Source organism: Triturus cristatus, chromosome 3_1 (genome assembly GCF_964204655.1).
Source record: "Triturus cristatus chromosome 3_1, aTriCri1.1, whole genome shotgun sequence".
Classification (NCBI taxonomy): domain Eukaryota; kingdom Metazoa; phylum Chordata; class Amphibia; order Caudata; family Salamandridae; genus Triturus; species Triturus cristatus.
The window spans coordinates 923,615,531-923,642,035 of NC_140583.1; the positions used below are offsets into that span (position 1 = coordinate 923,615,531).

General features: G+C 42.9%; 1 protein-coding gene across 2 annotated transcripts in view; it reads left to right on the forward strand.

Annotated features, from left to right (window-relative positions):
* The window catches only part of ACVR1 (activin A receptor type 1), a 318,170-nt gene that overhangs the window by 39,647 nt on the left and 252,018 nt on the right, over window positions 1-26,505 (forward strand). Inside the window, exon 2 of one of the 2 annotated variants that reach the window (XM_085645514.1) lies at window positions 18,167-18,361. The exons of the other annotated variant lie outside the window; for it this stretch is intronic. The gene's annotated coding sequence lies outside the window, so the exon portion shown is untranslated. The remainder of the gene's footprint in view (window positions 1-18,166; window positions 18,362-26,505) is intronic. 2 annotated transcript variants of the gene reach the window in all.

A 26,505-nucleotide genomic window follows, 5' to 3' on the forward strand; every position in this document is an offset into this window, starting at 1 on the left:
CAGGCATACTTCAACCCAGATGTCGGGAAAGATGCTTCAGAAATGATTTAGAGTTTTTAGAATGACAATTGTTTCTAAGTACTTGAATTTCATTTCCCTTAGAAAACACAGTGCATTTTAAAAGACAAAATTCTAGAGTGGCAGGCTTGTAAGTTCTATTAGATCTGTTTTTTTTTTCTCAAACTGCAGCTGCAACCCATCCTTTGTGTGATTTTATTGAAATAATTTCCAAGAGGAGCAGGGTGATTCTACAACCAAATAATTATGAAAGTGATAATTATGCATTCCTAAATGTTTTGCTTTAGAAAAATCTCCTCGTCTTAGACAGTATGCCACAGATGTCAGCCACAATCTCAATGGAATTGTCCCATGGCACCATGGAAACTGCGTGCATTTCGAGTCAAGTTGAGGTGTGCCACAACAGTGCCCCAGCTGAAATGAGTTTATTGCCACAATCATTGCAGGTTAAATTGTATCCCAGTCTATATGCAGCCGCAGTTGTCTCTCTTCCTGTTTGGGAGAAGGTGTTAGGGAGTCGGCAAATAAGGCTTTGATCTTGGAAAAGAACCGCGCTGGTTGCTGCAGTTTCCCTTGGTGCACTTGAAGGCAAGCCGGGCATTTCATCTAGTTGTAACTGGTTAGTCAGTCCTCAAGGCACACGCAAACCGTGACACCAGATGCAGGTAACCAAGAGCACGTAGAATGGAGAGTGCAAACTTTCTAAGCATGTGCTTATTACAAGTAATAATCTATGGTGCCTCCTGAGCTACTGTCTGTTCCTTGCTCTTCAAAGGTATACATGTTCTGGTGGTGTTATGTGTCCTTAGTTTAATTTACCTTCTGCTTTATAAAGAGTGATGAGTGAAATACCGCATAAGGGCGTTCTGGCCGTGTTTTTTCCTAATAAGCCAAGGAAGGGCGACTCATTAATACTTATGGATGAAACCACGTGTATTCACCAAACTGACACTCAGACATAGCTTTTTTGTGTGTCTTTTTAAAAGTATTCTATTCGTTTTGTTTCACAGTGAAGTAAATTAATTTTGCATTAATATTTGATTGAAAATAAACGTATATTGTGAACTGTATTAAGTCAAAACCAAATCATCAACGTTTACTAGAGGAATGTATGATGCATTTAATTGATATTAAAACAGTTTACACAACACACTGATTTGAATGAATCCCATCTAATCTAATACATGTAAACCATTATACAGAGGTATTTGCAGTGTTGTATTCTAACCATGCCAGCAGCATAACAATATAATTGTAACCAGGTAGGAAATGTAATCTGTATTTGCGGTTGAATGTGATAAATCGCTCTTATTGATCAGCTATACTGACTACACTTCATTCTATTCATGATTTTCTGATTGTCGTTCAACATAAAGTATGAGGAGTGAATTTACTCAACTGTCTGCTGCTCCTGATGTACGTCTTCTAAAATCTCTATGTGGTACATTTCATTTTTTTTTTTCTAATCGGTTGGTACCCGCACATACCAACACCTCACCCTTCCTGAAAAAGTAGATCAGCACAGACTGGCTGGTGGGGCATTTCATATTTCTTCCACGTTCACATTCAGACCTTTTGACATTCGGTGTGCACTTTTGTAATCCTCTCTAGAATTTAACCCTATCTTACTGCGGTACTGTACCAAACCTCGACCATCAGTGCTAGCCAACAAAGATGGATGTTTTTACTATATCCAGAACTCATGTGCTGCTTTTCCGATCCACACTTACTTGCTGCTCTTCTAGAGATGGCGAAACAATCCACTCCAATTGCACACATAATGTAACTTTGCAGGGCAGAGTCATCCCCAGCAATGTTTATTTTCTCCATCACTGGCACAAATACCTAATTGTATTATGTACTTCAGGTGACAATTGCATTTTGATTTGGCCAGTTGTGGAGCAGTGTGATTAGATTTGATGGATTAGTAATAGAGGAATGTTTTGCTTTATTGATAGATGGTGATTGATGCATGTTCCTGCCTTGGTTCTATTCTTTAACACAAAACACCATCTCAAACAACTCTCAATATTTCTGTGGGCCATATCTCTATACCTCTGTTTTGTGGCCTTGTCGAGATTGTGTTTCATGCTTACTTACTAATTAACTCAACTAACTAAGTTATGGACCAGGTCTATTTTCAATTTCTCTTCCTGCAATATTCTAGGTGTAGTATATGCCATTGGTGTACTTCTTTGTTCTTCTAACTAGGCATGGCGATACTTTGACTTAGGTTTTCCTGTTTGGGTGCTCTGGTAATCAAGAGGCAGAGAGCTGCTTCCAAAGCACTGCAACAGCACTTCCTCAGCTACATACTATTCATCTATGTAGTACTGTGTTTTTTGTCCCCCATAGTAGGTGTATTTAAGCAAGTAAATCCTTATTTTAGCAGGTATACTTTAATACAGATTCATGGCTAATGATCAGTACCGTATTTTCTGCTTCAACCGGGCTCAGTGATCAAATAAAAAATTACTGACTTTCTTTGTGACTAATTTGATGCAGTAGTAAACATCTACTCATGCTGCTGGTTGTACTTATTTAACCAAGTTCATGGTGGAGGTAATTTACTTCTGTCAGTCTGCCATGTAGACGTCCATATTGCTTAAAGTGCCATTACCTCTACCTCCTGTAGCTTTTCACAGGTTATTGGGCAAGAATTTTCCTCTGTGTATTTCCACTGCTTAGCTGCACATAGTCAACAAATCTGACCGTTAAACCTACCATCCGCACTATTCTAAGACTATTCCCAGTCCATCAGATTTTTTTCTGACGGTGGGATTCAGTTGCCTTTTCAAATCCTTACTAAGTTGGTATCAGTTTGTCCCCTCTTTAGTTAAGAGTGTTTTTCTTTGTGATGATTTTATTTTTTTATTTAGCCGTCTCTCTAATCTGGCTGCATTTTTCATTGTCTTAGCAATCGCTGCCACAGAGGGTTTGTAATTTACCAAAAACCCAAGTGCTTATAATTTATACGCTACTGGTTTGCCTTGACACATGAGGGAGCAGATCTCCCCGACAGGCTGATATAAATGACAACCTCCTTTTCATGTACTTTGGCGGTGTATATTACAAGGCCGTTGATCCAACCTTGAGTGCTTTGTGCAGTGCGAGGTGGGTTGACCCTTTAATTTAAATCTGCCTCAATAGTTAATTTAGTTTTCAAGTGATCTACTGGTAGCTCTTCAGCTACCTATAAGTAGTTCTTCTCTGTGCAACTCAACCTGCTAAATTAGAAGCATGTGCTTGGTCTAATTGATATTTGTGTGCCAAAATTGAAAAGTGTGTACACAAGACGAAAATACATGTATTTTTCAGTGCTCATAAGCTGATACTTGGAGAAAATTGACTGAATTTCAGTATATATTCAAAGCTGATACTTGAGTGATAAATCATTTGGTGTTGTGGAAACCTATTACTATTATTATTTCCGTGGTGCCAGGGTCCTCTCCGCTTTAGCCAATTCTGCATATGGCGACCACTAATATCTTGCTAGTTGTGGTCCCGATTACAACACTGTTATTGGTAGCTCGAGATATTTTCCCCTGAATTTATGTAGCTCTTATTACAGATACGATTGGAGACGCCTATTCTAGTGTGAACTCTTTAGACCATGTGTTTAGGTTAGCTGTAAAGTGTTTTCTATGTGCCCTGAACATACCGGATGCAATGTTTAGCCAGTAAATATGAATATAAAGTGGAATTACTTTACTGCTAACCTAATCTGATCTAATGGAAGCCGTTTTAAAAGACTTCCCTAGTTCTACTTTGAGTGCACCCATTGCTTCTCCCACTCACGGGCCGTGCCGCCGAACCTTAATCTTTACCATTGATCAGGCATCTTCAAATTGGTAAATCATTGCAAACAGTTGCCTACTTAATTTCTAAACAAAACCTCCATTGAGTGACTGTGGTTGTGATAAAAGATAACACCGCCTCAGTTGGGCGTTTGGGTGGTGGCTTGGTACTTTTTTTTTGCGGGGGGGGGCATAGGGGGATGACACTCCTTGGGACTAATTCACAATAAATGTGGTAAAACTGAGTCCCTCAAGTAGAACTACACATTCCTGGGATTAAAGATTGGTTAACTAGTCACAAAGCCCTGCTGAAGCTAGGGTTTCTGAAAATTGCACAAATAAGTATTAGATGTGAAGTCTTTGTGTGCACCTGTTCTCTCGGATTGCTCATACATAGTGTTAGGAAATTAATGACATTCTAAAAAATAATATAGTATTGAAAATGCTTTACTGTTTAAGGTCTTTCCTTTCCATGTGCCTCCTGTGCAAATAGGAATGCACTTGCCCTTTCTCAAGCTTTTAGTACTAATTTCACGTGGATCATTCAGGTATTAGTTTACAAGTACAAATAAGAAGGGGTAACGCATCACAGATGTTAATGAACACCATGGCCTTTTCACTCTGCTGACTGCTTTCTTTTTTGTGCAAAACTGGTTTCTGTCGGTGGATTTTTTTTTTTTTTTTTTGTATTTTTTAAAATGTATAATTACTTTTGAAATGACCATCTGTAACATTCGTTTCTGTAACAAATGTTTCCCAAAACATTTATTTATTTCAATGTGCTGTATCTCTTTCTGAGATAATTATTGAGTGAGAGCTGACAAGCATGATGGAAAACCTGACCTGTTTTCATCTACCTACAGAGGGCGGCCATCACTGATGGTAATGACCTACTGGCGGATGTGAGCCCGCCTTTTCTGTTTCCTGAACTTTCGGATTTACCTCGGCAGAAAGGGCATGGTGTCCTTTTAACTTGTTTTGTGTTGTTAAATTGGGAAGAAGAGTTCTATTTAAATGTTGTTAAAAGAAGACTGGTTTGACAGTGTAATGATCTGCAGGTTTGACTAGGCCATGAACGGTTGCCTGCTTATCCTAGGACTGCAGGAGTGCATACACTAAAGAATACCCATCTGTCCTTACAATAAATAACATTTTGCTAGACATGCACGTCGTGTCTTTTATTCAGGCGCTGGAAATTGTATGCACCTGTTTTTGCACCGAACTCTTTACTGAAAGTGATTGATAGTTAAAAGGTGCAATAGAGTTTCAAGCTACTGCTTCATTAAAATGCTAAGTGAATATCCTTGCTTTTACTCCTGCTTTTATCTCCGTTGACAGGAACATTGATGCTGAGCAATGTTTATAATCCACCTTTATTCTTGTCCCCATGTTGTGCTCATATGGCTAACTGTATACCTGTGTTATTAATGGATGGTAAAAAATATTTCCATGGAATGAAAATTATGGCAATTCAGTCTCCTTGTGTTCCTATGTTTATGCCTCTTCAATGGACCATTGCCTCCCAGTGGTTGATCATTGGATGCAAATGAAACACTCCAAACTAAACGCTTTAAGAACTGAGGTACTGGACTTTGGTAAATGGCCCACCTACCAGCTGTCCATGTAGTCCATAGAATTTGACCCTCCTCTTAGTCTTTCATTCCAAGGAAGGCATCTAGGGGTGTTCATGGAATCAAATCTGTCCCTCATTCCTCAAGTCAATGAGGTTACCAAGGGCTCCTCGTAATACACTGGGTACAGCCTACAGGCCATTAGTGTGAACGAGGGCTGAGGTGCTTGTGTGGAACCACCCTTTATTTACAAGCTAAACATGATCAGAAAACTGCAGCACCTAATATGTCCTGCCTAGCTACACTCTAGGATCATGTTTACTTCTTAGAAAAGCTGTTAAGAAGGGATGTGAAATTCAAAAGTAAAGGAGCCTGAAACATGCAGGAGACTGACCTTAACTGAGTTAATGGCCAGTCAAGGGTATGGTGGTACAGTCTGAGGTTGTCATGTTTTACTGTAACTAATAATATATATATCTATATCTTCGTGTCTTGGGAGCAGCAGACTGTCCCTGCATTATGTGAATTTTCTTAATAGCAACTAGTGTTCTGTCAGGGAATAGGTGTCCGTTAAAAAACAAAATGTTAACATGCAAGGCATCAGGGGACCATGTAGTTGTCCCCTGGACAACTGTCTGCTCCCCATGAGGCCACCCCAACTAATGAGTTGCCACCCCAAATGAAGTGCTGGTAACCTATGCACAGTTGCTGCCGCAGTTGTGGTCCTAAACCAATGATCCCTAAAATTGTGACTTGCAAATAGCACAGTGGTGTACTTGCGTGCAACCTCTTATTGGGGATTGGGCTGAAAAAGCCATTTTATTAATAGAAACTCTTTTCTGACTTTTAAAAGGGTTTTTTTTTTTTAATATAAAAAAAAGGTAATTTGTGGTTGCAAAACCTTTGATTTTGTGAATTGCAGACTGGGTCCATAAAATATCTTTGTGCATAGGGCACCTATGGCCATATGTATCAAAGGGTTTTACCCATTTTGTGTCTATGGGAAAATGTGTTCATTCATATGGCCCCTAGTTCCCAGCTCTAGTGGATGTGGTGAAAGTTTAACTGTTCTTCAAATTTCCATCTGATCATGTAAAAGCATAGAAAGAATTTTAGACCAAATAGTAATAATTGCAATTTTTTTTATATAGCAAACCATGCCAATTCCAAGCACTATCAAAAAGTGTTACAAATAATCAGATAATGGCAATCTATTAACTGACATCGGAAGCATTGAAGTCTGAGTCAAGCATTTTAGGATTCAAACTTGTGATTTTATGATGACCACTTTTGCCAGCAGCAGGTGTGGAGCTCAGAGAGCCATGTTGCTGGATTAAAACCCATAGGCTGTGCTTCCAATATTTCCAGTTTGCACATTACACCATAACTGGGGTTGAGTGTTCCCGATGGTGAAGACCAAAGCCTGCCTTTCTGTGTTGGAATTGACACTGTTTTGTGATCCCTGCTCCGGGGTTTTTATAATACAGTGCTTACTGCCAACATGTCTTTGCACAGTGGTAAAGCTTGGATTGTGCCAGTTTAATGGCAAAAGCAGAGGTAATATTGTGCATAAACCTCTTTTATTGCTACTCCCCAGCAGCTTTTAAAAGAGAAAACTAGCAATATCCAAAATTCCAGAACTAGTACACCAACTAGTCCATATAAACCCCATCCTTCCTTTTTCATTGCTAACTCTTTACAGTTAACTACCCTTTTGTCTTTAGTTGTTGCTTGGGATATTCAGAGAGATTACTTGTGAGCAATGGAATTAAAAGTTATGGTGTATAGTTTATTTGTTGGCAACCGGTTTCTGAATTTTCGAATCTTTGGCCATTTGGCCTGTTTATGGGGTGTTTGAGTATGATACAAATTGGGAAAAAGGCAAAAAAAAAAAACTTCGTACACGATACATTATTTTTTTGTGACTTCATGAGTAGGTACACCGTTGCTGAAGAAAGGAAGCAGTGTGATGCTTGCTTTTATCGGGTTGTAAAGCTCATGGGAACAGCACGTGATGTGGTCTTGTTCATAGAGGAACAGGGTGCTTGCTCCAGTCTCCGAGAAAATGGTGATGGCATGAGGATAGCAGAACATTGGTTGGTAATCGCACTGTGACCGTCTTTACGTTTTGTGGCAATGACCTGATCTTCCACTAGCTGACTGCTATCTTGGCTCGGGCTTCAGTCCGTTTGATATCACAGTTGTAGGAGATCTCCTCAGATGCAGTGCACAAGTCTTTAGTCTGCCGAGTCCTTTCACATGTGCCCACTCTTGATGGACTTAGTTATGAAAACAGTTGATTGAAATCGTACCTTATGATGAGGCAGTTGGCATGGCCACAAATCAGCAAATGTGGCTATGGGAGGGTTGAGGAAGGTGTTAGTTTCTTTGCTTATTTTGTTTTTTGTTGGAATGACTAAATTGTGGAATCTGTAGGGACTGACACAAGTGAGGTAGTCCAAGAGGAAGTTGTTAAATAATGATTGAGAAAGATTCAGAGTCCATTCAGAAGGCCATTCAATTTCATTTTCCAAGAAAGAAGGTTGGAGGAGGCGTTTTAGTCATTAGATGAGGGTGATAAAGGTAGTAAAAGCAGTAAAATTAAGATGACACCTTTGATGCAGGTCTGGTCATAGTGCACAAGGAAGTTTGTGGAGGGTGGGAAGAGTGTCGGTGAAAAAAGGTGTCCTTCGCAGCACATCAAGAGGTGTCCACAGAAGAACTAATGCGATTTCAGGTCTTACTTGATGATTTTGAGGATATCTGCCCGGCACTAGGAAGGAAACTATATGTGCAGTTTCGTCATGGCTGCCTCCCTCTGCGTGCTTTCACGGGCAAATGGTCGGGAGGAAGTACAAGTGGGTGTCCGGCATGTAATTTGTGTGATGAGACTGAAGTCCACGTCTTCTTTTTTTGCCGGGGCTATCAAACCGCAAGACGTAGATGGCTGCTTCAGCTGTGCAAAAACCTGGGCACCACACATTGCAGGGAAGCATTTAGAATCTTAAAGAACAACACAGATTCTCATATAGTCTTTGCAGTTTCACGTTTTTTAAACTCCAAGTGGTGGGTCAGGGGAAATTTCCTCAAGATGCAAGATCATGGACTTGATTGTGCCTGATTATATTGTCTTTTTTTTAACATTGTAATATCTTTGTTGAATTGTTTTTATTCTTCTTAAAATTTTATCTGCTTGTATATATTTGTGGCTGTTCTTTTATGGTGAAATACCGAAATAAAGTAATATTGGTATGGTATGGATACTCGCAACAGTGGTAGAGCAGAACTGAAGGATGAATTTGGGATTTGTCAGACTTGGATGTAGAGGTGGAGGATTTGGGCCAAAAGAGAAGGGGTATTGTGAAGGCTCCTCAGGGAGAGGACATATGCCGCCTTGAAATTATTTGCCATAAGAGTATGTAAATTAAGCAGGGGTTGCGGTGAATTTAGAGAAGTTGAGCAGTAGGATTAGAGCAGAATGCTCAAGTCCCATTGTTGATGGCAAGGTTTGCATTACTCCTGATTTGGATACAGACCTCATGAGGAAAGGCATAAAGAGTTTTAAAACGGTGTTACAGCAAATTGTTTGACATTATCAGTCCCTTGGCTCATATTTTGGATATGGCTGATGAGGAACCCACAAAAGGAGTGTGGTAAGATCAACGTGATATGTTTCTTGTAAAACACAAATTCAGTAAAGCAATATTGATGCAAGTAAGCCCAAAGTTAGAGGGCTTAGCCAAGAAGGAGACAAGTGAAGACCCTAAGAGTTTCTTCTTTCACCAAACCTTCCTAAAAGTAGGAAAATATGTCTCGACCTTTACTGTTCTGGATAAAGTGAAATCTTCTTTCCAGAGATTTTTTCTGAGGAAGACGTGTTTTTAGAAGGGCTGAGAAGGGGATCTTTTCCCTTGATGCTCCTTCCTAAAGACCCACTTTCAACCGCATGACAAGCAGTAATTTCAGGAAAGCGGAGGAACCCGCACTATGCAGAGACATATCGAAAAGCAATTCATTGGGACATTGTAAATAAACGCGAACATTGCAAAATTGTAAAAATGCCATGTCTTGATGCGAAAGAAAAGAACATTGCATTCTGGGATTTGCAGTTGGAACACAAGCCAAGTGACCACTGGGATTATAATTTTAATGACACTCACCTGTGACCAAGGTCTAACGGCTGAAACGCGTAAGGATTTATGGGTGTTCTTACCTCCGCTTTCAAAGACGAATAAAAGTCAAGCCTGTCACTCAGTCGGTGTTGGGCTCTTTTCGTGTGTGGTGGGAGTACCGTTGTTACCAGGATCTCCATTCCTGGCTCCAGAGCTCGCCCTGCAGGACCGGGGGCCCCCGGTAAAATGGAGGTGCTCTTTTGATTGATTGATATATATATATATATTATCTACTGGCGGTCGCTAGTAGGTAGTTATAGTTAGGACCACGTTTCCATAGGAAATCCGCAACATTCTATTTTGAATAACTTTGGCGCCGGTCGACGAATCCTCGCGAATTTTTCAAAATAGGTGGGGCGCTACGCTCCGCTCCTTCCCTGAAAGTCTCGGGGGGATTCGTCAAGCGGGGGCTGAGATAAAAGGGGGGTCCCAAAACGCGTTTTTCCCATGCATTTTTCCATAGGACCTTTAGACAGGGCTACAGCCCGAACGGCTGAACAGAATTACTAGAAATTTGGCAGAGAGGTAGTCCTCAGGTCAAGGAAGTGCCTTTTGTAGGTTTGGTGTAAATCTGTTCAGTAGATTCTGAGAAAATAGCCTTTAAATCAATATATATATCTGAGCCAGCTTACGGTGCGCTTATGGTACGCTTACCGTACGCGTACGGTGGCGTGCGCGAGCGCGATTCTGATTGGCTCTTAGATCTTAGTAAACATTCGAATCGGCGGAAACCAGGAAGCGGCGGCCGCCATTTTCTCTCTCGCACTGAGAGTGATGTTTAAAATATTAAGCCCAAAAACATGTAAAGGGGCTGTTTAGACAGCTCCCACACACATAGCAATGTTGAGGGAGTCCCCAAAGATCCCCAAGGCCAAAAACGGAATTTTTATTTTTTCGCTAATTTCGCCGATTACGCTTACCGTACGTGTACGGTAAAAAATAATAAAAAATAAAAAAAATTATCCACACTCTCCCCACCCCGTGTGCAATTGGTGCACGAAGGGCACCAATTGTGCATGGCTTATTCAATTTTGAGTTAAACTAAAATATTTAAAAAAAAAATAATAAAAAAAAAAATTATCCACACTCTCTCCACCCCGTGTGCAAATGGTGCCCGAAGGGCACCATTTGTGCATGGCTTATAACATAAACGAAAAATTAAAATATTACCTTTCAAAATGAAGTGCATCGTATGTCCTCCATGTGCGCACGGTGCGCAAAGCGCATCGTGCGTACATGGCCAATCTAGCGTAACGTGGGCACGCGGTGCGCATAGCGCACCGCGTGCCCACCGCGCACCGCGTGCTTACTGTGCGCGCACGGTGCGCGAAGCGCACCGTGCGCGCACGGAACGAACTGCGTTAAGTGGGCGCGCACGCCACGAATGGCGTAAAGTAACTTAGCATTTAAAAAACCGTACAAATTCACTGAAAAAACCATAGGTTTCACACACGTTATAGTTAGGAATTAGCATTTAAAAAACCTTGCAAATTCACTGAAAAAACCATAGGTTTCACACATGTTATAGTTAGCGGAAATTTTACTGATAAAAAAACAATGAAATTCCCCCGTTATAGTTAGTGCAGGCAACTATAACTCACGTGACCGCAATCTTCTGCTGATGACATATGTGTCTTTATGAAAAAAAAATATTTGTAATATATGTATAGCTAAAAATGTATGGAAGAAGACATGGGCAAATAAGTGTCTAAATACAGTATTAGCATCAGCAGAGGATTGCGGTCGCGTGAGTTATAGTTGCCTGCACTAACTATAACGGGGGAATTTCATTGGTTTTTTATCAGTAAAATTTCCGCTAACTATAACATGTGTGAAACCTATGGTTTTTTCAGTGAATATATATATATATCAATCTATATTAATCTCAGTCTCTCAATTATTTTTACTACATTCTTACATAGTGCATGACTCAAAATCGGCTCCAATGGAGTGTCTGTGGGAAATGGTTGTACGCCGCACATGGGCCGCCATATAAAGTGCATGTCCTAGTCAAAGCCAGATCATGATGCAAGCATGGTGACATTTTTTTAAGCATGATAATCATAATAATTCCAACCACTAATGCATTAAAATTGATTTCCTCCAACAAACACATTAACACACATTACATTGTATTAATAAGCCCTGTATGAGCAATGTTAAACATCGATCCAGGTTGTCATTTTTTTTTAACTCTGTGAATTTTACTATATTATTGTAGGGTGCACAACTTAACATAAAATATGCACTTTATATGGCAATTTATGTTTGGTACATATACATTCCTTTTAGAATGACTGTTTGCACACAAGTGAAGTTGATATCAAGCTGTAAGTAATGCTAACATTGACAAAGGCTGTAATTGCCAAAACGAGTTTGTTAGCTGTGGTGGAATAAATCTATTTTGACAGACTCCTGAGTGTGCTACATCATCTGTTCCGTAAGGACATATATATGCCTTAGAGTCTGACCTAGCGGGCTCTACCGGCCATTAAATGCCCAAGGTGAGGGCCTTTAACAAGGGAGCAGGCCTTTAATGGCAGGTAGGGCCCACTAGGAGGGCCCTAAGGTTATTAGAACATTCTGCCGCAGAGGGCAGAATGTTCTAATTGGTAAAAGCAAAGGCCTCTCGGAGCCCGAGGGGATTTAAATTCCCTCAGGCCAGAGAGGCATTTGTTCACAGCAGCAGTTGTGAATGAAAAAAATATTTGAATGTTGTTCTGCGGGCTTCTACCGTCCCGTAGAAGCCCAGAGCACTCAATTGTCTGCAATGGAGTGCTCAACATTCTAATGTTCTAAAAAAATATATATAAATATATATAGAGAGAGATGCTCACATTTACAAGTTCAGATTATTGACTTTATTCATGTAATTTTACTAAGCAAGAGCTAATACATTGGCATCATTGCAACCTGCAATATGATTTTTTTTCATCATATTCTATTTTACAAGAGGCATTCAGTTTCTAAAAACTTGTCAGATTTGAAATGGCCCTCCTCCACTCCAAAAACAAAACGTTTTCACATACTAGTAGCAAAGTGCATATCTGAGTCAGTTTGATGTTTACTACTTTTACTTTGCCATTGAGAAGCTGATGCAATCATCTCAATAACATATTTTCATGTCATAAGTTCTCATTACTTCCATCTAACAATGTAGGATGTTTAGTAAGACAAAAATGCTGAACTTGAAAGAAAATTTGATGTTCTTGTTTATCATTAAGAGATTTGCTATGTTCTAACTATCCATATTCTCTGTTTCACAGGATTGATATCCTGTCTTTTCCTCATCATTTAAGCTGGCACTTGTGTGTCTATGTACAATTGTGTTTAGTTTTTGCTCGTTTGAATTGGTGTTTTATTCCTTCTAATTGTGTTGATTTTGTGAGAAATGTAATTTTACTTGGCCTACCAATCTTTGATAATATTAAAATGTATTATGTACTGTTTTGACAAAGAGGATCAATTAATTGGAAAGGTGAGCATCTTGCACATCCACATTTTATGTTACCGTAATAACTTGTTTTTATATTGTGCTTCATACCACACTTCGGCTATTTTTAACCACTTTAAATAACAGGTGTTATTATTACCAATTTATGGTACTATATTGATTAAACTTAAGCATGATGTAAGGCCCTGCAGTTGTTCCAATATTGAACCTTGAACTCAGTTGTACTTAAGGCTAAACCTTAAAATGATTTTACGGTTAAAAAAGATGGCCTTTGGAGGCACTATCTTGTAGATTTTCCTCCAAATTATGCGCTTACCTTCAATGTTTAGCCAAGTAGTTACAAAGCATTAATTTAATTGCTTTAGGTCACGTGTTTCCTTTTCGTATTAATGCTTACAAAATATGATTAATTTAAAAAGACTTCTGTATTGCATGTTGAAGAAATTAAATTAGAATAAGATCTGAACTCGCTGGTCCTCGTTCATTTTCCATGTACCAAAATGTGTCCATTTATTAATTTTTTGCTACATGGTTTACTCAGTAGCTCTACTTATCTATTGTGGTTGGGGTAAAAAGCAATTTGAAGAAATCTGCTTTGTTGTGGTAGCTATGCATTGCTTGCTCTCGCCCTAATCTGGGAGACCCTACAGAGGCAAACTGAAGTCTTCCAAAGGTATCCGGAAGGGTACGCCGTGGGTGGTCGTTGGTGGGCTATATAACTGGTTGAGGCTGGTCCAGAGTTTTGCCATTGAAAGTCTTTTCTGATAGTGAGGAAACGTCAGTTCAGCAGTGTGAGGCTGCATATAGCATTCAAAGTCTTAGCAGGAGCCTGCAACAAAGTACAAAAGCCTGAAGACAAGCTCCAGATTGCAGAAGGTGCCATGCAGGGCCAGTGTTCGGTGTATGCCTACGGGATCATTTTGGAGCCTTGGTATGGGGTCCTCTTTTGTCGGGTCTCTGGAGATTGTATAGGCTCAGTTGGTGTGGTCAAAACCAAACCGGGCCCCACAGGCTTATACTGTGGTTGCAGGAGAGCATGATGGAAGCTCTTTTGAAGATCTTGGGTTGTCTCTGTGCGCAGCAGGGCACGTCTTCGGTTGGAAGAGGTTCTGCAATACCATCGTACATGTGTGTTATCTGACTAGACCATTCTACGAGGAAGCAGTTGTGCACTTTGGCACCAGAAAGGCATTCCTCTGGTCATCTTAAAGTGTTGCCAGAAGTAGCTGTTCCTATATATGAGTAGGTGGAAATATATGCTTGGGGATGCTTCTAGTAACTAGGCAGCAGTTTCTAGATATTGAAATGGGTGTAAAGGGGTAGGGGGTTTGCTTCACCAGAGTGGTTTGGATTCATAGTTGCTCCTCAAATCACTTTGGGTATCCCAGCGAACTCAACACAAACAAGTCAACAGATGTGCAGATGCCAGCTTTCGACTCTCTGGGTCTTAGGATACAATCTTTCCACGTCGGGTACCCTGAAAGGATGAGAAAAACCTCTACCCTGCCACCAGTAAGCTTGTTATAGAGCAGATTTCAGAAGTACCTGGACGAGGCCAGCCCTTGGGCGATGAATGCATAAGAGTCTTAATCCAACTAGGAAAATAAATGTCAAGGGGCCAACTTTGTATTCTCAAATCCCTAAAGTTGAAGAGTTCTGTGTAGCCTGCAAGTCACAGCTGTGTCCTGACTAGGCCTACATGGCCTTTTAGCCTTTCGAAGTCTATTATGGGTGCACCACTAACTGAATGATCTCCTTGTGCTCAAATGAGTATGCTTTTTTCACCCCAGTTATTGGCGCATGCGTTCTTTAAACTGTCAGTGTTAAAAAGTTCATATTTTTACCCTCTATACAGGATTGCCACAATTTCGACTGACAAAACAGGGTCCGTTTTTAAAATCAAACTACAAAACAAGTGTACTCTGTTTTTTCTGACGGTAAGTGGCCTAATCTACTGGTGGCCAAAAAAGTAACCGTTTGTCTCGTTTAAAAATGACTTTGAAATACTTACTGCTACTTTACTTTAGTGCATTTCTTGTCTATGATGTAGTGGATAGAATGGGCTCTTTTTTTTCTGGAGCAAAAGTGAAATGAATGTGTCTTTAAGTACAATTAATTTACTTGGCGGATATTCTTTATCAAGGAGACATACTTTGTTCTGCGGGGCTTTTCCAGTGTGCAGCACTGTGTAGCGACCTGCGAAGTAACCTTGTGTGGTGGCCAAAGCTGCATGCCATTGATGTTTTTTTTCCCGCGGCTTTATCGCATTCTTATCCAATTGTTATTTTTGAAACCCTTTGAAGTCTGCTTAAAGAAAGGGGCCAGTGTTCAGACAGGCCCCAGTCTGACTGTGCCACCTCTTTCCTGTGTCTGTCCCCAGGCGTGGCTGACTTGTCTGTGACTGGGGCGGGAGTCGGTGAAGTAAGACGATGGATGCCCTTTGCAATGCAGACTACGAGTGGCATGCACAATGGTATACTTTTTCTTATGAAAATCCACGATAATATCGTCAAGTTACTCTTTTGGAGCAGAATGTTTAAATGTGACTTGGGTCACTTATTTTACCTAACTGCCCACCTTGCGTATAAAAACTAACTTCTTGTGAGATACCGGAAGGAGACTTGTTCCAGATTAAAATATCGTTCGGCGAGACATTTTCTGTGTGAACCAGTTTACTCCTGCAGTTATGTGAAACTTATTTTTATGGTAAGCGTGCACTTGGTTAGAGACACAAATCTAATTATAATCCTGAACTTTTTGTAACTGCAAATTTTGCCCACATAATAAAAATGTGGCCCAGGCACAAGATAAACCTGATTGAATATTTGTCTTTTCTGTTGGTAGTCTAAGACCAGCAGGATTGCTCACTTTTGCATTGATTGGCAGTTTGCAGCTTTGGATCCCGACGAGGGTTATTTTGCCTTTTATCTGTCGGAGGTCTGTAAATTGAGTACCATTAAACTGGGTTATGGTAACGAATGATTTCGCTATAGAAAGTGCAAATATTACTTTTGTGGTTATTCTTTCTTTCTTCTCTCTTCATAATGATTGCTACCAGGGGACATAAGTCACCTGAAATGCATCCATTGCTCGTTGTATGCTGCTGTTTGTGCGACTGCTTAAACCTATATAATACCCTACTCTTGTTTCATGTGAAGTTGCATACACAGACTCACTTCTGTTCCAGAGGAGTGAGATTTAAGTGCTCCCATACACTGCCTACTGCTGTTTAAGTTGCAGATCCACACTACAGGACCTAATGGCAGACTGTCTCGTTCTGGTACTCTTCTTGCCTACCTGGGGAGCGCCAAAAACAGTTGAGCAGTGAGTGGCTTGTGCAGTCGCCAGAAAGAATCTGACCATGTCAGTTATAAAACATTTCATATTCGTGATAAAGGTTGTGTCAGATGGCAGAAGTAAGATTGCATACTATCAAGTGGTTGCTCCATTCCACACCACGGCTTATACTTGAAGTTGAAGTGTACATTGCGGTCCATGGCTTTCTGTAGTCTGTGATGAGCTAGCAGCAGCATGAGAAGTCCAAGGAATCTTCTGCCTGAATATTGTGCAATACGTACAGGTTTAACTGTTGTAGTCTGAGGTTTATGTAATGCTTTCCTCCTCTCTGCTACAGTCTTGCATGATTCTCAGGCAATTGCGGTTGGGCATTCTGAATCATCCAACACTCTTGTCCCTTTTGGTTTTCCTTTGTTGGCAGAGTCCTTATTTTTTAATGCTATATTACATTTAAATCCACTCACTGGCTGGGGATCTAAGAACTACTTCTGTATTCTGTTGGTGTTGATTTTATGAAACTGTGAGCTTCCAGCCATGGCATGCCGGTACCATCAACTCCAGCTACTCTACCGACAGCAGCGCTTCAACAATGACTACGACGCTGCTTGTACTGTGACCTGCCAGCATCACAATAGGCACCAACCCACTTCGTACCACAACCCTGGTCTCACTGACGCCACTGGACGCCGTCACCAAGCTGCTGCCTGCACCGCGACGTGAGGGCACCACACACCGCACCACTTCACCTTGCACTGCAGCCCGACACCTGCCGATGCCAGCACTCCCGATGCGTGCTACTTCAAGGGCCCGACGACTCCTGCACCGACATCCGGAAACCGAGACGCCGCCTCTCCGAAGCTCACCGCAAGGCCTATGACGCCCTGCATTTTTAAGGTACTGTTTGCGGGTCTTCCTGACACCGTAGCTGGCCTGTGATGCCGCGGTCAGCCTGAGCTGTAGGATTTGTTTGTTCACGACACCGTGATGGCCTCGGAAGGAGATTTCAACTTCAAGGAACTGTATTTTACGTCTATTTTTTCAATAGTCGTATTTTGATTACTGTATGTTGAATTATTATCATTTTGCACAGATAAATATTGTCTATTTTCTAAAACTGGTGTGGTGTCCTTTTGTAGTTTTTTTTCACTTTATTACTATGTGTTATGTGCAAATGCTTTACACATTTCCTCTGAGATAAGCCTGACTGCTCATGCCAAGCTACAAAGTGGTGAGCAGGGGTTATATTACACGTCAAATCCCCATACCCTTGACTTGAAGGAAGGGTCCCTATTTGAACGAGGTGCATACCTCTGCCAACTAGAGACCCCCATGTCTAGCAGTTATGCTTTGTTCTGACCAGATGCCTCCATGTTCATCCTTCATCGAGTTTTCAAAGTGCCTTGAAATGTGCTTAATAAGCTGATTATTTAAAAGCAAACCACTCCTTGTTTTGTTGACTGCTCCAGGGTATGTGAGGTGTTTCTACAGGTGTTCCTGTGGAAATAGTACTTTGAATATTTAAGGCTGACACAAAAGCAATGTTCTCAAAGTGATTAGCCTGGAGGCACTGTTCAGTGTCTACAGAGCAAAATGTAATTTTGGGGAAAAATGCAGATGTTTCTCTTTGATGTAGACGAATTTCAAAAATGTCTTTATTAAAGATTTGTCGTGCCATTGTTAGTTTGCTTTAGGAATGTTGGTTTAATCCATTTACAGATTAATCTTGTAAAGAAGAACCTGTTTTTCCATCATATGGAACGTAACTAGCAAGTAAATGTAATGCGTAGTTAAATAGGTAAGGAGAAAGATGAACTTGTGCTTTGTTTTAGAATTTCGTATTTGTTTTTTTTATTATAGTGAGAACTTTATCCTGGTACGGCTACTACACTGCAATTTTCTTAAATATCGGCCATGAAATTACTTATGTTGTACGATTCTAAATGGAGCAAATTCAGCAGTTGTCATTGGAGCACCATTATGGTTTGACACCTTCAAGGTCTTGTGTTTAGGATTCCTTTGCAGAAAAAAGACTTCTGTTCCTTATGAGCTGTGGTAAGTAGTGGCAGTGTGAGGATATTTGATTATTAGTTATTGATAGATTATTCAAAAGATTTTTCAATACAGTTGGAAGTTTACCCTAAATCAGGGTTCTTCAAAGTCAGTCCTGGAGGGACGGATCCATGTAGATTTTTAGCATATCCACATTTAGATAAATGATGTTATCATGAAAATCTGGTATGGATCCGGCCCTCCTGGACCGACATTGGAGAACCCTGCCTAAATGCATAAACCCTGTGGGTACTTCTTTGTTAGCTGAACATGTTTTTACCAACAGAGCTCTAGGAGCAACAGTGTAATAAGCGAAAACACTAGAAAGGGTAGAGAAGCAGTTCACCATTAAAGTGCATTTGACCCTACCATGTTGCCATTCTTTCTGTGTTCTGTTATGAAGGGTAACTGCAACACACTCCTGTGGATGAGCTAGCTACAGCGGTACTCAAAGTACGGCCCGCGGGCCAGTTGCGGCCCGCCAGCCCTTTCCATGCGGCCCTCGTGTAAAACAACAGACAGTTGGCAATCAACTGCAATCCCGCCTGTTAATCCTCGGGGGCCGCATTCACTGGGTAAGGGATGAAAGAGGCATGCGCAAAACCAGTGCCTCGCAAGCAGAGGCGCAACTAGAGCCAAATTTCGGCGGGGGGGGTAGGAGGGGGGGCTTGAATCTTTAAGCAGAGTGGAGCTGATTTCGGGGGAGGGGGGGGCTGAATCTTTAAGCAATAGGCAGAGTGGTGCTGCAGGGCCTCTTAGAAGGGGTGAAACAGCGAGGCCTCATTAACATGCAAATGGTTTTTTAAAGACCTGTGAAGTGCTCTGGTGCGGCTGTGGCCCGGGAAGCTGTCTCATCCCGAGCTGCCACACAGGTGGTTAAATGATTGTAAATAGATATTCCTTCTTGCCACATACTGCTTCAAGCAAAGATGTGAATAAACATGAGAAATGACGCATAGTTTAATTGTCCACTGATGTTGCTGGACTGTGCTTGTTTTCCATTTTCCAAAAATAAATGACAGTAAAATATTTTTAACGTACGTTTGGCCCATATTCAGGGGGCTTGTATTTGTGGGCTGGCAACTGCCAAAGATCACCGATGACGCCAAAAATCAGCACACAGAATCTAATCTTCAACCAGTTACCACTTACAGGTCAGCATGGCCTGTAGAACTTGGCGGGTTTTAGAATGGGTGCATGTTTAATTTTCGTCACAAGGACAATGAGTTCTCAGACAGAGAGCGGCAGAGAGATGTAGAAGACGGAGGGAGAGGGAGGGAGGGAGACAGGGAGCGAGACAGAGGGGGGGAGACAGAGAGAGGGAGGGAGACAGGGAGAGGGAGGGAGAGAGAGAGACCGAGAGGGAGGGAGAGAGGGAGGGGGAGGGAGACAGAGGGACACAGAGGGAGACAGAAAGATGGAGACAGAGAGAGAGAGAGGGAGACGGGGAGAGAGAGAGAGAGGGAGACAGGGAGAGAGAGAGAGAGGGAGACAGGGAGAGACAGGGAGAGAGAGAGAGAGGGAGACAGGGAGAGAGAGAGATAGGGAGACAGGGTGAGAGAGAGGGAGACAGGGAGAGAGAGAGAGGGAGACAGGGAGACTGGGAGAGAGAGAGAGGGAGACAGGGAGAGAGAGAGGGAGACAGGGAGACTGGGAGAGAGAGAGAGGGAGACGGTGAGAGAGAGAGGGAGACGGGGAGAGAGAGAGGGAGAGAGAGAGGGAGACGGGGAGAGAGAGAGGGAGACGGGGAGAGAGAGAGAGAGGGAGACGGGGAGAGAGAGAGGGAGACGGGGAGAGAGAGAGGGAGACGGGGAGAGAGAGGGAGAGAGAGAGGGAGACGGGGAGAGAGAGAGGGAGACGGGGAGAGAGAGAGGGAGACGGGGAGAGAGAGAGGGAGACGGGGAGAGAGAGAGGGAGACAGGGAGAGAGAGAGGGAGACAGGGAGAGAGAGGGAGACAGGGAGAGAGAGAGGGACAGGGAGACGGGGGGGGGGAGAGAGAGGGAGACAGGGATAGAGAGAGGGAGACAGGGATAGAGAGAGGGAGACAGGGATAGAGAGAGGGAGACAGGGATAGAGAGAGGGAGACAGGGATAGAGAGAGGGAGACAGGGATAGAGAGAGGGAGACAGGGATAGAGAGAGGGACACAGGGATAGAGAGAGGGACACAGGGAGACGGTGAGAGAGAGAGGGAGACGGTGAGAGAGAGAGGGAGACGGTGAGAGAGAGAGGGAGACGGTGAGAGAGAGAGGGAGACGGGGAGAGAGAGAGGGAGACGGGGAGAGAGAGAGGGAGACGGGGAGAGAGAGAGGGAGACGGGGAGAGAGAGAGAGAGGGAGACGGGGAGAGAGAGGGAGAGAGAGAGGGAGACAGGGAGAGAGAGAGGGAGACGGGGAGAGAGCGAGGGAGACGGGGAGAGAGAGAGAGAGGGAGACGGGGAGAGAGAGAGAGAGGGAGACGGGGAGAGAGAGGGAGAGAGAGAGGGAGACCGGGAGAGAGAGAGGGAGACAGGGAGAGAGAGAGGGAGACAGGGATAGAGAGAGGGAGACAGGGATAGAGAGAGGGAGACAGGGATAGAGAGAGGGAGACAGGGATAGAGAGAGGGAGACAGGGAGACTGAGAGAGAGGGAGACGGTGAGAGAGAGAGGGAGACGGGGAGAGAGGGAGACGGTGAGAGAGAGAGGGAGACGGTGAGAGAGAGAGGGAGACTGGGAGAGAGAGAGGGAGACGAGGAGAGAGAGAGGGAGACGGGGAGAGAGAGAGAGGGAGACGGGGAGAGAGAGGGAGAGAGAGAGGGAGACAGGGAGAGAGAGAGGGAGACAGGGAGAGAGAGGGAGACAGGGAGAGAGAGGGAGACGGGGAGAGAGAGAGGGAGACAGGGAGAGAGAGAGGGAGACAGGGAGAGAGAGGGAGACAGGGAGAGAGAGGGAGACAGGGAGAGAGAGAGGGAGACCGGGAGAGAGAGGGAGACCGGGAGAGAGAGGGAGACCGGGAGAGAGAGGGAGACCGGGAGAGAGAGAGGGACAGGGAGACGGGGGGGGAGAGAGAGGGAGACAGGGATAGAGAGAGGGAGACAGGGATAGAGAGGGGGAGACAGGGATAGAGAGAGGGAGACAGGGATAGAGAGAGGGAGACAGGGATAGAGAGAGGGAGACAGGGATAGAGAGAGGGAGACAGGGATAGAGAGAGGGAGACAGGGATTGAGAGAGGGAGACAGGGAGAGAGAGAGAGAGAGGGAGACAAAGGGAGGGAGACCGAGGGAGGGAGACCGAGGGAGGGAGACCGAGGGAGGGAGACCGAGGGAGGGAGACAGAGGGAGGGAGACAGAGGGAGGGAGACAGAGGGAGGGAGACAAAGGGAGGGAGACAAAGGGAGGGAGACAGAGGGAGGGAGGGGGAGACAGAGAGAGGGGGAGACAGAGAGATGGGGAGACAGAGAGATGGGGAGACAGAGAGATGGGGAGACAGGGAGAGAGAGAGGGAGACAAAGGGAGGGAGACAAAGGGAGGGAGGGAGACAGAGGGAGGGAGACAGAGGGAGACAAAGGGAGGGAGACAGAGGGAGGGAGGGGGAGACAGAAAGAGGGGGAGACAGGGAGGGAGACCAAGAGAGAGGGAGACAAAGGGACACAGACAGAGGGAGACAGAGAGAGAGAGAGGGAGACCGGGAGAGAGAGAGTGAGACCGGTAGAGAGAGAGTGAGACCGGGAGAGAGAGAGTCCCTGTTTGGCAGTATGTCGTATGACCAAATGGGCTGCTCTATATGAGACGCACGTTGCGTACGATATACTGCCAAACAAGGACTCGGGGAACTTTCATTTGCATACTACTGACTGTGTGAGCCTCTGAGGAAGAGGGTCATCGAAACGCGTCGGGCTCAGTCAGGTGTGAATAATTACAGGCAAGCGCGACGAACCGTACCTAATAAAAGCTTGTGGGGAAAAGCAGCTTGTGTTAAAGGGCGGTTCTTCTGATGGACAAATCCCCAATGAACTGTATACATATGTGTGTGTGTGTATGCTGGGTCTGGCGGCTCAGTGGACGAATGCGTCCGCTGCAGGGGTCTGTGTTCAACCTCATGGTCAGTTTTTTTTGTTGCTCTAGCCCCGCCCCCTCCACCACTGACCCCGCCCCCACCGGTGCGGCCCTCGGCCACAAACCACACTGTAAATTTGGCCCCCGAGAGAAAGTTTGTGAGTACCCCTGACTAGCATATCATGAAGTCCCTCTTTCTACAGCTAATCGTGAATCTTTCCTCTTCTGTTCAGGAGAGGATGGCCGTAACTGTCTTAGTTGGCAACCATCCTGAGATTATTATTATTTATTTTTTATAGAGCGCGTAGTCACCCGTAAGTATCCCAGCGCTAGATAGGTGCAAGATTATCTCTGGCATATGTACCTCTTTGGCAGTGCCACTGTTCTTGCCACTTAGGCCAAATCACTTGACATTTCTCTTGATCTTCCTCTCTCTATGCAAACTCAGGTTAAGTTCGTCTCCTCCTATTGCTTCATCCAAATGAAAGTCCTCATGAATGGATCTTTGCTTCCTGCCTTCCCCGCTGCATATCAGTGTCCTCTTGACGTGTGTTTTCCCAAGATCGAATGTTTTAATCTATTTCTTGATATTTTTATTTCTCCCTCGAATCAGTTACACCATATTCAAAACCGGACTTTTAGAGGCGCCTGTAGGCTAAGTAGATCTAACCGTGTTTAAAGAGAATAAAGTTTAAAGCCCTATGACTCGGCACAGAATGTTTTATGGTCTCAAAGTTGCCATTCGGGATAAAATCTATACGCTCACACCTTTCTTTTAGCAAGGCTCTGAAAATCTTTTAATTAAATAATCCTTTGGTCCTGGTTGCTGTAATAATGTCAGTGGTTCCTAGTACCAAAATGCCCGTAGAGATGAATTTTTCACTTTATAAATATATTTCCATTTCCAATATGTCTCGCCAGTGCAACCTATTGGCTTTGCCAATTTTATTTTTCAAGTGAAACAACAAAGTTGCTCAATTATAAGCAAGGGCTGACTAAAATTGTAGGTAATATATTGGAAACCATATATCCGACCAACGCGCAGCTAAAATTCTGTATCCAATGCCAAAAAAGGGTAAGATCATTAGACGGTGATAGTGCTAATGGCATGTGTTGCACGCAAGATTGTATGTTAAGGTTTAGTGGTCCAAAGGCAAGTTATTGAAATTGTCACTGATCAGACTGACAATATTCTTGAGATACAGTATTAAATGGGTGAAGTTGGAGATGTGGGTTGAGGGCACAATTGAGAATGAGAAAAGGGGTAAGGGCATAAATGGAGAAAACACAGGAGGTGTAAAAGATTGAAGAAAGAGGTTTGCATGATGTAAGAGATTACATTTATGGTATTGTTTAAGTGAATGGATCCACCGTATTGGCATACCCTAGTTCTGTAGTTATTGTGTATTTGCGGTAGGCGAGCTTTGCTATTCAGAATTCCGAAGTAAAACTGCTGTCTCAAGTGGTAAGGCTGCTGTTCAATATTACTGGGTATTTTACCTGCAAATAATTTTCGCGACATGTTTTGTTTATACTTCCAGCCCAGTTAAAAACAAAAAATAAAAAGTCCTTTCAAGAATGTATGTATATTGTAGCTCATAAGTAGGCCTCCTATCTCTCCCTCTCTTACCTGTGCAGTAATGACTGTGCTTCTTCCTTTGCTCGTTCCTGGATCAGCTGTGTAATCCTAAGAATAATCAGTCAAGCTCTCCCTCTGCTCCTCAGTGGCCGCATGTATTTTTTTTTCTGGTGGCAACTGGGGCAGTGAGAAGCAGTTGGGCAGCAGAGAACAATACGGCATTCAGGGTGAAAGACTTAGACAAGGGAGAGACTCGAAAGCACATACTCCAGACTGCTTCACCCAAAATTAAAAGGTAGTACTTGAATAGCAAGCAGTGGAAGCAACCATGCCAGCCAGTCAGCGATTGTAAAGAGGCAATGCTCCATGGGAAGGACAAACACAAGATTAACAAGCTCAGGCACAAATAAAAAGCAGGTATGAGTGACCAGGAAAGCCAATCCAAGGTAAGCATTGAGCAGGCTCCAAGCCCCTCTGTTTTTGACAAGCCACAGTATGCCCCGCAGCAGACAGCGCACGCACTTCCTAGTAGGCTATACCTAAAAAGCTTAATTGAGAAAATTAAAAATACCCAGTAAAGACTGATGCTAAACTTTAAACATTAGCACAATGCTCACATTATGTCATAAGTAGAAATCTGAACAATAGAATCCTCCAAGAAAGCCCGCAGATCACAGAAGACACAACATTTGTCAAAGGGCTAAACATGCACAATGTGCGCGTAGTCTGTGCTCCAGTGAAATGAAATGCTGAGAGGGACACACAGGTTGTACTTACCAATATGCTGGTGGTTCAAGGGAGAGACCCAGAAAGAAGCCCACATTCTGTACTCCAGAACCACAAATAAACCACTCATTTATTAATGTGCATAGTGCACGCAACCAGAAATGGCTGCCCAAGTTGCCTTCCCCCTGAACAAGGAAAGCAGGGAACAAGTACTACTCGAACAAGTCGGATAAATTAGCTTAGGCAATGTTATCACTTCATTATAAAAAGGCTGTCACAACCTTAGCATATCCTCCTTTGCTCTTATAGATGAGGTCCAAACATTGCAATGTATATTGTATATGCATATGAGAATCTGCTTTAAATGTGTAGAATCCCAGAGGTTTCAGGTGGTCTTGTGTTATAGTAGTGCTCTAAAGTGGCTTTCTAACACTGAGTACTATACAGAACAATACACTAGATATGATTCACATATATGTAAAAAAACCTTTAAAAAGTAATTTTACCTTTGTGAATCACATGCATTTGTTCTACATTCTAGTGGGAACTGTGCAATATAAATGGCTTAGAGTGACAACATTTTTAAATGAAGGATAACCTAATTTGTGAAGCACACGTGAAAGGGCCACTTTCAACAAGCTAAACAAATGTTCTAAGTTTAATGTTTAATGCTTAGAAGCTAATGGTCTGATTGGCGAGATAGCTATTGCTGCCTTATGTATGTCTCAGTTCACAGCAGCTCTACCAGCTCAAATCCTGCTCCATAGAACCACCTCTCCGTGGTCTGATCACTCTATTTACCAAATTGTCTTTCTGAAAGCAGGCACCGGGCGATACATCCAACCTCATTCAGGCCCTACCAATGAGCAGTATTAGAGGTCCTGGTCTGACATTTGAGCCCTTAGCGTAAAATATTGGAGGGGCATAATCCTTTGTAACTTGGTGCTTATTTCACTGTTTGACCGAATTGTATTACTTATCTAATAAGGACACTGAGTTCTCTAAATTTCAAATTGTTTTAGTGAAAATTGTAGTCAAAATATTGCACACCAGCTTTGCAACACACCATTGTTATCCTTTCTTTAATCATCGGGCTGAACATGAAGACTGTGCAAATAAATTAACTGTTAAATTCATGGTGGCTAAAGATTCCATTTTCTAGAAACTACCTTTTGAAGATCATTTTAAAACATTATTTCAGGCAAAATCACTGGGATGCATGTAATCCTAAAATCTTACAACTTACTCTGCCAACAGTAATTAGTTCAATTTTTAGCTCTCGCCTAAGACCGCACTTGCTGCTGTTTCTTGTGCGAATCTTTGTTAGCTTATAGTGGGCCTGGAGGCTTCCCATTGCTTACCATTGGTTGGCTTTGTCACACTCATATGCTTGCTTCTTATTCATAATCCTCTGTAGGCTTTCCTTCGCTAGGATTTAGTTTATCCTTCCCCTGGAGCATGGGCGCATTACTGTGTCTTTACACTGCTTTGCTTTTTTCAGGCACACTCTACAGGAGTCTGGGTGTTTTCCTGCTATCTCCCTTGCATACTTTTCCTCCCTATTTATTCCACCCTCAATGCCCTCCCGTCCATCATCCATTGTCTGTATGGTTGCTCAATCTCTCTTTCCACCTTCAGCTGAGAGATCTCACTAAACAAAAAATATCATACAGTCCATTAACCTGGAAAGAGCCAGGTGTTTAATTATTTTCTAAACCTGGTATGATTATCTCTGATGCGAATATCCAGAGGTAGAGAATTCCACTGAACAGCGGCCATGTAAGAGAAAGAACGGCCCCCTGATCTGACTT